Source organism: Sarcophilus harrisii, chromosome 2 (genome assembly GCF_902635505.1).
Source record: "Sarcophilus harrisii chromosome 2, mSarHar1.11, whole genome shotgun sequence".
Taxonomy (NCBI): Eukaryota; Metazoa; Chordata; class Mammalia; order Dasyuromorphia; family Dasyuridae; genus Sarcophilus; species Sarcophilus harrisii.
The window spans coordinates 507,238,291-507,253,310 of NC_045427.1; the positions used below are offsets into that span (position 1 = coordinate 507,238,291).

The following is a 15,020-nucleotide window of genomic DNA, read 5'->3' on the forward strand; positions in this document are numbered from 1 at the left end:
CCTATGGAGTATTGTGTTCTAGAAGCCACAAATAAGCTGGATAGCATCTTGACTAAGAGTTCTTAAGACAGATTTCAGGTGATCCATGAATTTGGATAAGAAAAAAAAATTACATCTTTATTTCAATATAACTGGTTTCTTTTGTAATTTTATGTATTTCATTTTTGGTGTTTATAAACATTATTCTGAGAAGTAGTTCACAAAATTTACTAGGCAACCAAAGAAATCCATGACAGAAAAACAACTGCTGATGAAACAATTAGATCACCTCACAGGAGGATCCATTGGAAAAAAGACTAGGAGAGTTAGTCTTCTTCCATATTTGATGTATCTGAAGGAAAAGTCTCTCTATAGAAAAGAGATTAGATGTGTTTTATACAGAGTGAGGCTAAGTGAAAAATAGAACTTTAAGTAAAGACCAGATGACTATTTGTTGGCAATTTTATTTTGAGAGGCAATGTTTTTAGAGGTGGAATTTTGTCACATAAAGGTTGGACTACATGACCTCTGAGGTCTAATTTCCAACTCTCAAATGCTACAAGAGCAAATTTACAAAGGAGAAAAAAAAGCCAGCAAGCCAATTCTCCTAGTTTTACAGTCTGTAAAAACCAACGTTCTCATAGTTAATTTTATAATTCTCTTTACACTTATGTTTCAACTGATGGCCATCCAGTGTCTCTAATACATCTATCTCACAAGCTTTGCTGCTTACTAGAGTAAGAAGCTATCTTAATTGAAGTTTCCTCCAGTATCCAATGATTGGTCTCCATTAAATTAAAACTGAATCCCTAACTACTTATGATGGAAGAGCTATCTTTATTTATCTTAGCTATAAAGTGATTTTTCCAAACTTGAATTATGTTTTATATCCCGATTTATTATAATTTCCCTTCAGCACCAGGAACCCTTCTTGAAATCACTAAGAAACAGTAGAGAGTTTTTAAAAGGCTCTGCAGATTTAAAACTGAGAAGGAATAGATGCTATTTTGGTTTTCACAGCTTGACTGTTTAGTCTTGAAGCACCAGGACTTCTTGAGTTTCTATACCTCAGCTTGTGGGGGGGGGGGGAGTAGGAAGGGAACCTAACTGGTTCTTCTCTGCTCCCTAAAAGTAACAAGTCTTTACTTTAATCATACCCTTTTCTACAACCTTCTTTGGCTAGTCAGTCCCTGACAAGATTAAGGGAGAAGGACATTTGTTAGCTCCATTTCTCCATTTATCCCAAAGAAAACTAAGCACTGCTTCATTCCCTCTGGTTTGATACAAACCCCAGAGTGTGTATATTTCTCCACATTTAACTATATGTGGAGTTGAAGGAAGCACTAGAAATAAAAAACAAAAACAATCCCACCACTCTCCTTTTGCCAATAAACACTCATTTTTTTTGTAGATGCTTTCTCCCCTCTTCCCATTTATACTGTAATAGACAGTTATTTTACATATTGTCCCCCCCCATTAGAATGGGAGCTCTTTGAAGGCCCTTTTTAGTATCCTCAGTGCTTAGCATAGTGTCTGACACATCAAGTCCCTAAATGCTTGTTAGCTGACTAAAAATTGTATTAAAATCCCAGATTCTCCTAAAAGTTGAACCTGCTCTTGGGAGGGTAAGGGTAAGGAGAAACTAAAAATTAAAAGGAGCCTAAATAAAATTACTAAGTAGAAACAATAGTGAGGAAAGATAAAAGAGACCATATATAGATTTAATTTGAATTTCAAGCCTAATTCATTTCATAAGATTCTCCTTTTTGGTAAAGAGGATAACACTATGAGAGCCTGGTAGAAATCACTTTTTTGCTGCTTTCAGAAAAAACACATGGTTCCAAAGCCTCTTCAGGGAGAAATCCAGAGAGAATAAGAGACTTTGGAAGACAGACATAAAGGGGAAAGCCTATATGCTCCATCAGGTCCAGTTTCTTTCCCTTCCACCAGAAACTTCAGACAATTCTTTGGAGATTCCCAAGAGGAGACCTTATTCAGTCTGTAATATTCAAATTTGTATAACTGCTCTGCTTTCTATTTCTGCTCTCTGCTTGATAGTTATTCCCTCTCAGGTATTTGTAATTATCTTTTGTGTAACTAGTATTTGCTGTCAAAGGGCCAAGTTATATCTCTTGCTTTTTAAGGCTTAGCAATATAGGAAAGCAATAACTCAAAAGGTGACGGAGAGGAATATGGTTTGTGAAGGTTACAATGTATTGCCAATCTAGCATCCCAAATTTCATCAGAAAGCTGCATGATGGACAATAAAATGAATCAATCTCTAAGAGCAAAAATTAAGGGTAACTCACAGCCAGTTTAAGTGCTCAACTGATAACCATCCAATTCCAAGAGAACCAGGGGAAGCCTCCCAAAGATGTTAGATGGATTCCAGTGGAAGATTTACAATTGACAAGAATCACAAAGATTGAGAAAAGGGGGGTGGATTGAATTCGCCTCTTCAGAGAGAATTCAAATGTTTAAGATGAGCTGTTATTCAAAAAAACAATTTATATAATATAAATATATATATAAATGGAAATAAAATGGAATATTATTTAAAAATAGCTAGTATTAACTAGTATTTTAAGGTTCACAAAGCACTCTTATTTTATCCTCACAACAATCCAGGAAGAAGGTAGGTAGATGCTATAATTAATCTCATTTTTCAAATGAAAAAACTCAGATAGACAAAAGTTAAATGACTCACCTAGGATTTCACAGTTACTAAGTATCTGGAGCTAAATTTGATTCCAGGTCTTCCTGACAGATCCAGTGCTCTATCTATACCACCTGGATGCTTGTTGAATAATAATAAAGGCCAAAATTGACCCTAGAGAACTATGAGTCTATAGATATGAAACATTTGTCATATTATACATTCAGACATAAATGATGTGATGCTTGGTCTTGTTGAATGAAGGATTCTAAGGGATGACTCTCAGGATAAGGAAGGAGAGAAAAATAGTTTTGGAAATTTCATCTGATACAAAAACAAAAGGTATCTATAGAAAAGAGTCTGCATACAAAATCTCTCAGATATTTTGTAGATAGGTCCCTGGAAATCAGGGGAGAAACAGTCAAGTTCTGAAAGCTCAATACTTAAAAGTACATAATATTCAGAAGGATTTTTTTTCTTATTAAAACTATAACATTTACCCAGATGGTTCTTAGCAAATCTCCTTTAAGAATATGTGCAAAGAATCACCAAAACACTATTACCAATCTTGACAGTCCTAACACATGAAAGCACAAATGTGCTGGAGAAATTATACCATACCAGAAATTCAACTAGCATTTTGCCAAAGCATTGAAACAGGAGAGAACAGTCTGGCATCCTAGAAGTATATCCAGTGGAAAATATAGAAAGTTCTACAGAGGGTAGGAGGACTACCCTTCCCCCTCTCACCCTACCCCAAAACCCAGTGTGCCTTGTAGCTGAAAATACTGATGTGAAAGCAGGCAGTAGATCAGAGTAGATAAAAAGTTACATATTTCTATTATGAGATTAGCATCTTATGGCCTCAAGTTGATTTTTGATAAGAGAACATTGAGTTATTTTCAAAATTTAAGGCTAAAGAATACTGGGCATATACCCCAACAAAGTCAGAAACTGTAGAAAGAATCCAGATATGCCAAAAGATTTATAGAACTTTTTGCAGTAACAAAATTTGTTATGAGCCAGAACTTGAAACAAGGTGATAACTCAATGGAATTGATGGAAGCAATGCTTGTGTGCTTGGGTTTGCACCTTTAAGAGTTCACACATTAGAGCTCACACCTTTGAGAGTTCACACGTTGGGAGAGTTCAGGATTCAGTATGAAATATCCAAATTCACACCTCCCATAATCCCATTCTCAGAGGAGGAGTCAACCTTTGAGTTTAAACCTCTGACAGCATAAAAACAGCTGAGCTCAGTCATGAGAGTACAGTTGAAAAGATTGAGAGGGAAGCATCAGTTGGAGATTGAGAAGCCATGAGTCAGAATTGAGCTAGAGGCAGAAGCTGGAAGAGCTAAAAGACAAGCTGCAAGAGTTCTTGGAACCCAGGAGTGAGATAGGCCTCTAAGAAAACTAACCGGGCTATATTGAAGGAGACAATAAAAGATTTGAACTTTTAACAGCTGGCTGCATTTGGAGTAAATATTACTCTGAACTGAAACTAAGGCTACCTTCAGAAAACCTCCCAAAGAAACCTGCTGCCAGAGAGAACAATCATATCATACAAAAGAAGAGAACACTACATTTAAAATTAAAGCAAACTGGGTATCCATTGATTAGAGGAAAGATACATTAATATGGTGGGAAATTATTATGTTAAGAAACAGTATGTATTAAGAATCACATTAAGAATTTTTAAAAATCAAGTAGTATTATGACCTTATATAAAATGAAATAAGCAGATCTAAGAAAATACCCAATGGCCATAATAATATATAGTTATTAAATATTAAAAATATTTAAAGGCTTAAGACTTCATATCAGTGCAATGACCAATCTTGATTGATTCCAAAGAATCAAAATAATAATGTTGCTAACAAAGTCTATATCCTTCCTTTTCTTTAGTAGGAGAGTGGATAAGTCTATTGATACATAATGAATCATAAATTTAGTATTAATATACATATCTTATATAATCTGTTTATTAATATTAAATAAATTGTTTATTAAATTATGATATTAAAATTAATTTATTGATTAGCAGACTGCATCTGTTACTTCATAACTTTGTACATTTGTTATTTTGTAACTTTGTTACTAAAGAACCATCTCATGGAGGATATTAAGAAGTGCATCTGATATGTTTTAAACATCAATAAAATATCAAAAAATAAAAGAATTAAAACATGTAAAAACTGTCATTGTCTTCTGAGAAGAATTCAATAATAAACTATGCCAAGAAACCAAATAAGATGAAGGAAAGGACAATGTCCTTTGAGAATTTCCAGAAAAATAAAGATGTTTTTGTACTGGAAAAGGATGTTAGCTTTTACAAAACTCCCTGAAGATTCTAAATCCATTTTCTCAACAATCACCATTTCTTAATCAGTGAACTTTGATCAGATATTTTTTACCCAAAGGCCCAGATAAATTCAACTATTTTTGAAAAACTAAGTGTATCTCCACCTATAATTACAAGGAAAAGTAAAATGAAGACTAGATAAAGAAACAGGAAGAATGGGGTCAATGTTATATAGGATAACAGTAATTGCCAGGCAGGGAACAAAGCAAGTCTTCAATAAATCAGCCCTTTCATGTTACAAAGCAATGTGAAATCAGTTCTCAAGGAGGAAAAGCATGCAAGCGAGGCACCGAAGAGAATCAAAACCATGATGATATGTAAACACCCAGTTTGGGTACTAATTAGTTATGTGCAATTTCTCTATGCCTTGGTTTTCTTACTTGTAAAAGGAGATTTACCAAGTCTGAATTTTTGTCAATCAAGTTGATTTACAGAATCACAGAACCTTAGAATTGAAAGGAATCTCATATATGTGCTTAGTCTACCAGGGATCCTCAAACTTTTTAAATAGGGGGCCAGTTCACTGTCCCTCAGACTGTTGGAGGGCTGGACTGTAGTAAAAACAAAAACTTTGTTTTGTGGGCCTTTAAATAAACTTCATAGCCCTGGGTGAGGGGGATAATCATCCTCAGCTGCTGCATCTGGCCCGAGGCCCGTACTTTAAGGATCCCTGGCTCTAACCCATGTCCAATTAGTTTTCTCTCAACAATATACTGGACTAGTGATCTACCAGCCTGTGCTCAAAGCTCATCAGTGAAGAGCCCACTGTCTTCCAAGAAACCTACTTTTTCCCTTTTACTTCTTTTCCTTTTTTGGAACTAGAATGCCTTTCCCAGGGTCACTAGTATATGCTGCTGCTGTTGCTACTACTACTACCACATGTAAAGTACATCATAATTTTAAAGCACCATATAAGTATTATTATTATTAGTTCAACATTAGTCAACAATGTGATGTGGCCACCAAGAAACGATCTTAGGGATGCATTTAGAAAAGTTGTAAATGCCTGAAAGTCAGATTTGTACTCACACCTCCTGACTCCAGCACTAGTGCTCTTTCTACTTGGCTGCTCCTTTCCATTTTTCAATAGGGTTGATAAAGATTATTTCCCCTTATTTCAAACCTAAAATAGCTTCTTTGATACCCAGTTTTCCTAGTTCTTTCTAAAGGACCAAAAAGAATGTGTCTAATCTATCTTTCAAAACTAGTCCTTCAAATACTTGAAGGTAAATAGTTATCATGACCCTTTCTCCCCAACCCTTAAATGTATTCTTTTCTAAACTAAAAACCCCTAGTTTCTTCATCTGATCTTCACATGGCATGAATCCAAGGCCCTTTAATCATCCTGTTTGCTCTTTTCTGAATGTTTTACAAAGAATCTATGTCACTCCTGTATTGCCAAAATAAAATAATACAGATATAGTCTGAATAGAGCATACCTTTCTGATCTTGAACACAATGCCTTTTTAATGCATCCTAATCTTTCTTGGTGGTCACATAATATTGCTAACTCATATTGAACTAATAATAAATACATTTATATGATATTTTAAGATTAATGATGTACTTTACCTATCTTAGATAATATTAATAGCAATAACATTTATATAGTACGTACTGTATACCAGGAACTGGGCTAAGCACCCACAAATGTAAGTGTAAGCACTTACAAATATGGTCTCATTTTCTCCCCATGACAATTCTGGGGGTAGAAATTCTTAGTATCACCATTTGAAGTGGAGGAAATTGATACAAATTGATAAAAGTTACATGAACTTGCCCTGGGATGCACAGATAGTATCTGAGGTCATAGTTGAACCCAGTTCTTTCAGACTCCAGGACCAGCACTATCCAATGAGCCAGTGTTGTAAAACCCAGATCTTTTTTCAAATGAAATGCTGTTTAGCCAAGTCTTCCCTATCTTTATTTGAGATAATGATTTTTTAAATTCAGCTCTATGACTTGACAGTTAACCCCATTAAAATATATATTAAGTTTGACCTCATCTCTAGCCTATGAAGATATGAAGTGTTCACCATTCCATCCAACTTTGTCTTTTGCAAATTTGGTAAGTATCAATTCTGTCTTTATTCAAATCACTGATTAAAATGTTAAACCCTAAAGAGCAAAGGAATACTTCATGAAAGATGGTCTTCTAGACTGCCATCAGATTATTCTTTGGTTCCAGTTATTCAACTAGTTGCAAATCCACATAATTGTACTAGCAGTTTGATCAGTGTTTTCCACAAAGAAAGCATTTTTAAATGCTTTTCTCAGAGTACTTATACACCTTCAACAGTTAAAAAATTAATTATTAAAAATAATTAAGTCTCTTTCCTCTCTACCCCACCAATATCAGAAATGAAATCAACCCTCTTCCCTCCACCACCACCAAAGGTCTCTCTTTGATCCAGATTCTCTGGAACATAGGTTTTCTGCTCCCCTTAACTCTGACTGCTCATGCAGAGTTGGTTCAGGACACATTTTGTAATGCTTACCCAGAATAGGGTAGGGGAGGGAAAGAAGGGAGGAGATTATGAAACTTACCAAGTACAAAAAAAAAATGCTTGTTATGGTTCCTTTTACCCGTTTAGTAAACCTGTCAAGAAAGAAAGAAAAAAGAGCTCATTTTAATACAACCTACATTTAAGAAAGCCAAGACGGCTCTTTGTGATCAAAGCTTTCTTTGCTATATGCTCTCTAGCCAGCAAATGTTGCATCTAGAATTTTGCCAGCAAGAACACAGTTAAGCAACTGACCATTTGTGAAAATTAAATCTTTCAAGAAGAGCTGCCTGCTGACAAAGAATGGCCAAAGCATTGTCACTAACTCTCTACCATTTCTTCAAAATGACTGTCTCAGGTAGAACAAGGGTGATGAGTGACTTCTCTATGGCAACTGTCTGGGCACAGATATAATCTAGCCAGTGCACTTCTCCTGAATCCAGGATATGAAGAAAGTCTTTCTGTGTCCCCACAAGCTTAGTAATGTCAAATACCCTCACACAGCCATTTTCTCCCTGGGTCTGCTCCAGGCATTCTTCTGTCAGGAACCCATTTGGCAATTTAGTGAAGCCAATGGACTCCTTCTCAGATCAATGATACTAAATGTATAAAATAAAATATACAGTAGGCTTATAAAAGAAATGAAACAGATTGTGTTAAAACATTTACCCACCCTAATATTTTTTTAAAATAGATTCACAGACTCTAGATTAAGAGTTTCTAGTCTATTCAATCAGTCAGTGGACCCATTTTCTAGAAAAGATTAACAATTTGCTATTCTTCAGAATCAAAACAAAAGGAAACAAAAACAAATATCCCATCCTTGCCTCTAGAAACAAGTCAAGTGTCAGAGAACTATAGAAAAAGGCAAGGAACAATTAGACTTCAATTCAGCTCAACAAATACATACTGTATGCAAGCACTGTGCCAGGTGGTAGAACTACAAGGCATGCCCTCAAGGAACATTCTACTCACATACAACTTGTACAAAAGAAATATTTAAAAAATTAATACAAAGTAAATTTCTGGTATTTTGATGGCCCGAACCTGTAGGATAAGTCAGGAAAGGTCTTTTGAGGGAGGAGTCTGAGTGGGGCTGCACAATTTTATCATTACCTTTCCATATGTAGGAGAGAAGGTATTTGATATTGTATGTCCCAAAGCCTATGTAAGATCTCATAGAAAATGATAAATGTGTTTCAAAAAAGAATTAAACAAACAAAAAGAATTAAAGGCTTTGTACCTAGAATAAGGGCATAATAATATCCTGCAGGAAGAATATGCTTGGCAGAATCCCAGGTTAAGATATTGAACCAAATTCCTGAAGGTTTTATGGAAAAGTCTAAAAGTACCTTTCTAACAGACTCAGATTTGAGATTGTCAGAAGCCAAGAAGCACAACTTTATCTTACAGTTGAGGCCCAAGAAAGTTTCCTACAGATCATTAAGTAGAGGACTTAGGTTCTCTGTAAAGTCCACTGCTCTATCCACCGCACCACACTGCCTTCCCCATGTCCTCAGAGTGAGAAAAATGCAGTGTGGATACTGCCATCTCTGCAATTTATACCTCAGAAGCAAATGAATATAACGTGCATTTCATTACACATAAGCCACATTAGAGATTGTTAGACTTTTGAGTTCTAAGTACTCACTCTGGGCCAGTACTGGGTATATAAAACAAAAATGAAACCATCCCTATCCTTAAGGAGCTTACATTCCATTGGGAGAATAGGAAGCAGTATATCATATACACAGATAAATAATATAAACAAAATAAGAATAACATTTATAGAGCATTTAGTAGGTACCAGACACTGTGCTAAGTGTTTTCTAATTATTATCTCATTTTGATCCTCACAACAACTCTGCGAGGCAGGTGCTGTTATCATCCTCATTTTTCAGATGAGAAAACTAAAACAGAAGTTAAATGTGTTATCCAAAGATACATGGTTAGTAAGTGTCTGAGGTCAGCTTGAATTTAGGTCTTCCTAACTCCAAGCCCAGTGCTTTAATCATTACACTGCCTCATATATACAATATATATACAAGGCCTGAGTACTGCTGCTGGTACCAGTATGGGTGTTCCAAAGCAGGCAAGACTTGGTCAGAAATTAATGACACAGAATAAATTAAGCTGTATCCAGCCTCTCCTCTCCCCAGCTATCCTCCACTGTCATTAAGATTGCTATTTTTAAAGAACAGATCTGCCTCTGTCACTCCCCTCTCCCAATGGGTACAGCTCCTTTGCTCCAGAGTCTTGTGGGAGATGTGATGTAGAATTCCTTCCTATCCAGACAAAGGTCTGTTCTCAAACCCTGTTCAGGACTTGATGTGAAAGGCAATTTTCTGTGTTTGGAAATAATCACGGCTAAACACATGCATGGTAGACAGAGAAGCTTACTTCCATTCAGACAAACCTGTGTGCAGCCCAGTTAAGGTCACTGTCATAAAATTCTCTTCTGAGATGGGGAATTTTAAATAAACTCAGTATAATTTAAACAATAACTCTAAGCTGGATCTGGTCCCTCCACTATATGTCTCCAATCCTCAATCCATCCTACTCTCAGCTGCCAAGGTAATGCTTCTGAAGCATACGTCTGACTGTGTCACCATACTACAAGAAATTCCAATGACTCCCTCTTATCTCTAGGATCAAATGGGGGGATAAATTAGAGATAATCTCAGCATGGGGAAGGTGAGGAATCAGTGAAGGCATCCTGCAGAAGATAGGATTTTAGTAGAGACTTGAAGGAATCCAGGGAAGTCATACATTAGCTGACAAAATTTCAGGCATGGGGGATAGTCAGTGAAAATGCCCAGAATTGGGAGATGTCTTGTGCAAGGAACAGCAAGATCAACATCACTAGACTGTAAAATATTTGTAGGAAAACATGCTATAAGAAGACTGGAAAGGCAGGAAAGAAGCAAGCTATAAAGGGTTTTACAAGCCAAATAGAGGATTTTTATGTATACTAAACAGAGGTAGATGACTTAATTGAAGACATAGGGAACTAATATAGATGCATTTTGGAAAGGCTGATTTGACAGCTGATTACAGAATGGATAGTAGCGGGGAGACATTGGTGGCAAGAAATCAATTGGCAGCCTATTCCAGTAATTCAGGTGTGACGTGCTGAGGGTCTGCATGCAAGAGATATGTTGTTATATTTTATTTTATTTTATTTTTTAGTTTAAAGTTACTACAATATTTTAAGCATAATTCTATGAGCTGGGGCTACAATTGATAAAATAAATCAGTCCCTGCCTTCAATGAACTTCAATGAACAATCTAAAGGGGAGACAGCACACAAAAAGAAGCAGGAAAGGTATGGAACAGGACACCAGGGGTTAGGAGGACATGGGAATTTCTTGTTGCAATCAGGCAGAACAGCAGATGCACAATGACACTTCTTGACTAAACAGAGAAAAATATGGCAATATTTTCTTGAAGATTCAGTATCATCATGAACATTGTTTATTATGAAGATAGTGTATTATAATAGAAAGTGTTATGATTGAGAGTCAGAGAATCTGGGTTTGATTCCCAGCAGTACTATTTAGTACTGCTAACTAACTACACTAACTAGTACTGCTAACTTAGTACACTACACTAAATCTGATCCTTTACCCCTCTGGTCCTCACTTATAAATTATTAGTTTAGAAAAGGAGGAAGATGGATGAGATGGCTTCTAAGGTTCTTTCCAGGTCTAATTTAAAGCTCCTATGACACACTAAAGGTAGAAAAATGCTATGCAAAGAATATTACCCTCAGACTAATGAACTATGTACTAGTTGGCCTTCAGTATGGCACAGATGCCTTCATGGACTATTGAGCTGTAAAACTAATGGTTATTTGTCCCCTTCTCACCCCTACCAGGGCAGCTAAGTGATGAAGAGATAGAGAGTAGGACCTGGAGTCAGAAAGACACGAATTCAAATTCAGGCATATATTGTGTGACTCTGGCCAAGTTACTTAAATTCTGCTTCAGTTTCCATATCTGTAAAATTACTTGGAGAGGAGAATGGCTTCAATATCTTTGCCAAGAAAACTCCAAATGGGGTCATAAAAAGTCGGGCATAACTGAAAAATGAAGGAACAGAAGCCCCACCTACTCGCAAACACAGAGCAATGCATTATGCCTTCCAAGTCCCAACCCTGAGGCTCAGTTGGTTGCCAGTTATTCCATGGTGTCCAGTCCTCTGCTATTCCTATCTTTCCCCATGCCCTCAATCCAGTTTCTCACAGCACAGCTGCCCTTGTTGACCTCCAACACTGCCCTCTTCTCTTCCTCTCTATTCTTTACTTTTTTGTCTCAGGCATCTCATCGCTTCTTCACACTCACTTCACAGATTTAGTGCTAAAATTTGAGTGGGACACTCAGCCAAAGCATATTCCTTTTGTGAACTGATCTTATCACAGCTCGAAAGAAGAAATTTGAACTTTTAGTCTTTGCATATCTTGGCTATGTGCATTAAAAGACTACTTCATAACTAAAGAAGCTTTGAGATTTTTGCAGGTTTTATTCATTTCCAAATTTGGAGTCATTCTAGCAGCTTGAAGAATTACTGTTATGAGCAGCCAGGTACTTTTTTTGGTTCTACTGTAATCCAAGCATTTCTTCTTCATAACCTGACAAAAATCGGTAAGACTAGATTCCTTCAAGTTCCTTGCAATTGCATTCATAACAAACATTTAAATGATTTTTACAAGTCACTGAGGTTGTAAAGGACAGCTAGATAGGGGAAGGAATAGAGCTCTGGGCTTCAAATCAGTTCAAATTCAACTTGATACTACTCTTTAGTTTTCTGACCCTGGGCAAGTCCCTTAACCCTGTTTGTCTCAGCTTCCTCATCTGCAAAATTAGCAGGAGAAGAAAATGACAAACAACTTCAATATCTCTGCTAAACCCCCCTCCCCAAAAAAAAGAAGGCATGAAAAACTAAACAAGAAAAACTGACATAATGATTCTTGCACAAATCAACATACATAATTATATTCCTAAACTAAAAATTTGCAGTTAAAATGTCTTATCTTTTAATGTCTTATCTTTTAAATGTCTTAATGTCTTTACAAATGTACAAATTTACATTACATTAATGTAAAAATGTACAAATTTCAACTTTCAAAAATTCATTTTTCTGCATATAAATAAGTATGAAGGTTTCAAAATTCCAGATTTTCATTGCTACCCATAGTACACAGGTACTACTTTGCCCTGAGTAAATCCCAAGGCATAGAATTAGAGAACATCAGAATTTAAAAGGCCTTGAGAGTTCTAATGATGATAATGAGTATCTCATTAATATAAAATTCAAATAGAATGCTCAGATAAAATCTGTGGAAGATTGAGAGTGGAACTAGAAACTATAAAAGCTATGGTTAATACCAAAAAGGCCTCTTTCCACAATAAGGAATCCAGAAGGTAACTCTTAATATCACACTATCTATTGCAGGCTTGACATCTGGTTTGCATGCAAATTTATGAAAAAGACAGTAGAGTCATTAAAAAAAAAAAACCATGAACCAGAGCATCTAGCCACAGGTTTGAAAGAAAAGTTGTTATAAATGTTGCAGCAGTATGAAATTTCACAGGAAACTGTATATTAGAATATAAATAGCATATCACTTCACAGAAAAATCCATGAAATAGAGCCACAAAATTAGTTCTTCTGAAGTTATTTTAATGCCACCCACATTATAGGTAGCACCTGGATTTGGGGACTGCAATTTGTAAGGAGAACTTAACTGAGGGGAGAAGGGGAAGGCAAAATTTTAAGGTCCTAATCTAGTTCATCATGACCTATGGAATACATATACATACATACATACATATATATGTATATATATATATATACACACACACATACAGAGAGATGTCTGTATTTTTATGTTTTGTGAATGTGCATACACGTATATACATGTACACATGTATATACACACATATTGTGTGTATGTGTAAGCAACTTTCTAAACAATATCTTAATAATTTAAGCATCAAGAAAATCACTTCCATCCTGATTACAAGCAAAAAACAGGCCAAAATGATATCCTTCTTATTGCTCTAAGAAATCTTTCCTTGTTCCACCTACTTAGTATATAGGTTATCAGCCATGAGTCACCTGTTTGTATTTCCATCAGCTGAGGTTTATAGAAGGAGGTGTGTCCTGTGTATTATGTTATGTACAAGGATTGTTGGCCAACATCTGGTACAAGCTAACCATCATAAGGAAACCAATCAAATTCTCTTGCATTTGATACGTGTCACTCAGCTTTCACAAAAAATATGAAAGTTTAGAGTCTTCATTATGACAGAATGAATTAAAAATGAGAATGGTAAAAATATGTGTTTTAAATTGTGATCTAAACCAGGGTTCCTTGACACGTATTGATAGCACTTTATCATATGAATGATATTAACATTATTATTAATTATTAAAAATTATATGATAGTCAATAAATATTCTGCTCTGATATATGTTATAAATAACATTGTTATATTATGTTATAAATAATATTAATGATTATTGATTATATGAATTGGTTGGCATCAAAAAGTTAAAGATTATAGATGTCAGGTAGACTGCATAAAGGAAAAAAGGAGGAGAAAGGAAACAATAAAAATTAGGGATGAACAGATTTAAAGCAAAAAAAAAAAACATAGAAAAGGATAACTTTTGTTGAATAATGAATCTAAATTAATGAAGCTGAATTAGGGTTATAGCATCATGAATCTAGAGTTGACTCCAAGTCAACTCATCCAGCCTATTTATCTTACACATGAGAAAACTGAAGTACAAAGTAGTTAAATTATTCACCAAAGACCCACCAACAGTAAACATCAGAGGTGGGATCCAAAAGCATGGCCTCTGACTCTAGAGTCAGGACTCTTTCCACTGTAACAATTGTTCTCAGAAGAAAAAGCATTGGGCCCTACCTAGGAAGGTGTAGAGGCAAAAATGGCCAGTGAAATGTTGCATGATTGTCAAATTCCATTGGTTGAGCAGAACTATGTTGGTGGGTTTTGTGGAATTGTTTTCTATCACTTTTTTTTTTTTTGGTTTTTTTTTTTAATAGCCTTTTATTTCCAGGATATATACATGGGTAACTTTACAGCATTAACAATTGCCAAACCTCTTGTTCCAATTTTTCACCTCTTACCCCCCCACCCCCTCCCTTAAATGGCAGGATGACCAGTAGATGTTAAATATATTAAAATATAACTTAGATACACAATAAGTATACATGACCAAAACATTATTTTGCTGTACAAAAAGAATCACACTCTGAATTATTGTACAATTAGCTTGTGAAGGAAATCAAAAATGCAGGTGTGCATAAATATAGGGATTGGGAATTCAATGTAATGGTTTTTAGTCATCTCCCAGAGTTCTTTTTCTGGGTATAGCTAGTTCAGTTCATTACTGCTCCATTAGAAATGATTTGGTTGATCTTGTTGCTGAGGATGGCCTGATCCATCAGAACTGGTCATCATCTAGTATTGTTGTTGAAGTATATA

General features: G+C 35.6%; 1 protein-coding gene across 2 annotated transcripts in view; it reads right to left on the reverse strand.

Moving 5' to 3' along the window:
- RAB27A (RAB27A, member RAS oncogene family) overlaps positions 1-15,020 on the reverse strand; it is a 73,809-nt gene that overhangs the window by 23,631 nt on the left and 35,158 nt on the right. The window contains exon 2 of one of the 2 annotated variants that reach the window (XM_012543939.3): positions 7,547-7,598. The exons of the other annotated variant lie outside the window; for it this stretch is intronic. The gene's annotated coding sequence lies outside the window, so the exon portion shown is untranslated. The remainder of the gene's footprint in view (positions 1-7,546; positions 7,599-15,020) is intronic. 2 annotated transcript variants of the gene reach the window in all.